The 2,500-nt window shown below is 35.0% G+C and overlaps 1 protein-coding gene across 1 annotated transcript in view; it reads left to right on the top strand.

The window, feature by feature from the left end:
* The window catches only part of LOC135195392 (neural-cadherin-like), a 258,134-nt gene that overhangs the window by 184,222 nt on the left and 71,412 nt on the right, over positions 1 to 2,500 (top strand).

Below are 2,500 nucleotides of genomic sequence, written 5' to 3'. Positions count from 1 at the left end.
TGACTGTAGTCGTCCGCTGCGACGAACGATTTTTTTTTGAAGTTGCGATGTGAAACTCTCGTACTGCAGGATACTGTAACCAGGTTCCATTAATCAGCCTGCAAGTTAAATTATACTTGTCACAAGGGCAAAGTAAATCCAAATACGGGAGGGGAGAGAGCCATTTAGACCAGACTTAACCCACATGAATTCGCTGATAATTTGGAATTCAAAAGAGTCCGCTGTACAAACTTTTTTATCCATGGCATTAACAATGAGTGAACCTATCCAGGTCTATGATGACTGTAAAAATATCCATAATTATAACAAATAAATAGATATCAATACAAATCCCAAAGAAAATTCGATATTACTGGTAGTAAATTACTAGACAAAGAAGTGGAAAACGGAGCTATTTGTAAGATTGCCAGGCAACATAAGAGTCAAAGAGAAGATTAATCATGATTCTGTATTTCTCTATGCTAACTGAAATTAAGTTGTGATAAAATCTGATCCTATGTGCCCTAACAAAAGTTTCATATTCAATTTTCCCGCGCGCATCCTCTGAGGTTAATTTTAAAAACTTTATTAATAGGTAGGAGGTGCAACGAAAAAAACTTCGTTCGTCGCAGCGGACGACTACAGTCAAGTAACAACCGCCTACAATGTGAAAGGAATTTCATGGACTTCTTCGACCGACACCGTATCTCGTCGTTAATCTCGACCGACACCGTATCTCGTCGTTAATCTCGTTTTAATGCGGAATGCTCCGGCGGTAGTTGTCTCAAGCAGGGAGCTTGGACTAATGTTTATAAACAATTGAATGACTACAGGTGACGGCATGTTATCTTAGCCTACATACTTATTGTATACGTCATCTTTAGCGTCTCTAGTCTGATCACATTCCTGCAAGCAATCTGGTGACCTCTTTAGTTTTAGACTTTATATATTGGATGGTAACTAAATTCCATATTTTAAGTTTTATTATGTAAACACTTACATATATATATATATATATATATATATATATATATATAATATTATATATATATATATATATATATATTATATAATATATAAGATCTGAATGACCATACGGTCATACAGATCTTATTGGTAATCTATAATCTTACTTTTATAAGCAATTCCAGGTTATCAAGAAAATCACAAGCATATCTGGATCTTGTTAGTAAAGAAAAAGTACATGGGAAACAATTTTGTTAATTTCATAACATGTATGTTTTTTTACTATGAGAGAGTTCATATTAATACGTCATATGTATGTAGACATGTTTGAAAATTAGAGGGATATATGTATAAGTTTACACGCAAAACAGAGTCGGTAAATACATAGAAGAAATAAGATAAATGTCTCTTTATATCGTATGAACGTAAAGGAAATCAGTTAAAGTATTGTAAAACACATTCGTTTATCGTTCTTCTCAAAGCAGGGAGATTTATGATACTTGGAATGAACCAAAAGTCAGTGTCTCTGTTTGTCTGTCTGTCAGTCTGTCTGTCTGACTGAATGCCAGTTTTTCGCTACCCAAGAAGTTTTTCCTTTCCTTTACAAAGCTTCTTGATGAAGAAACTCCTCCAGTGCATTAGGTTCATAATGATTAGCTTTTGCCCTTTTGGAAGACTGGAAAGACCTGGAATTAGATATTTTTTTATTTTTTTCAACCTGACATCCATCCAATCAGAACTCTCTCTCTCTCTCTCTCTCTCTCTCTCTCTCTCTCTCTCTCTCTCTCTCTCTCTCTCTCTCTCTCTCTCTCTCTTGTATAAAAATACGAGTGTACCATATACTTTTATAACAAGTGATAATAAAATAAAGGACATTATTTTCTATTTAGATTATCTTGAATTGGAAAAACAATTCAGAATCGTGAATTATGAACTAGTTTAAATCTATCCCCATACTTACATCAACATAAAATAATATTATGGTATCACAATTATAGGGAACCTGAACTGAGATGTATCAACTTATTCAGTGCAAATAAAGACTTCTACTAGTCCCTAGTAATTGTGACTTTATTTCCGCTTTCAACGTGGGAGCATGTAAATGTGAAGAGCAAGCTAACAGATCTTGATGAGAATTGGCAAATTTGTTCTTTAGTGGACCTTCTTCTCATCAATAACTTTTGGTAGACATCGGCTAAGACATGTCTATTTGTTATATGGAAGCCATCTTATTTATGAAGTTTCTTCTTTGCAATCAAGTTTTCTGTACAACGTATAATGCTGTATGAGCCGCGGCCCGGTGAAACTTTCAGCTATGGCCAAGTGGTGGCTTGTGCTAGAGTTGCCAGATGTACAATCATGCTAACTTTAACCTTAAATAATTTTTTTTAAAATTACTGCGTCTAGAGGGCTGCAATTTGGTATGTTGGATGATTGGAGGGTGGATGATCAACACACCAATTTCCAGCCATCTAGCCTCAGTAGTTTTTAAGATCTGAGGGCTGACAGAAAAAAGTGCGGACGGACAGACAAAGACATCTCAATAGTTTTCTTT

This window comes from Macrobrachium nipponense, chromosome 16 (genome assembly GCF_015104395.2).
Source record: "Macrobrachium nipponense isolate FS-2020 chromosome 16, ASM1510439v2, whole genome shotgun sequence".
Taxonomy (NCBI): domain Eukaryota; kingdom Metazoa; phylum Arthropoda; class Malacostraca; order Decapoda; family Palaemonidae; genus Macrobrachium; species Macrobrachium nipponense.
The sequence above is the reverse complement of the archived record's forward strand: the minus strand, read 5'-3'. Positions and strand labels throughout refer to the sequence as shown.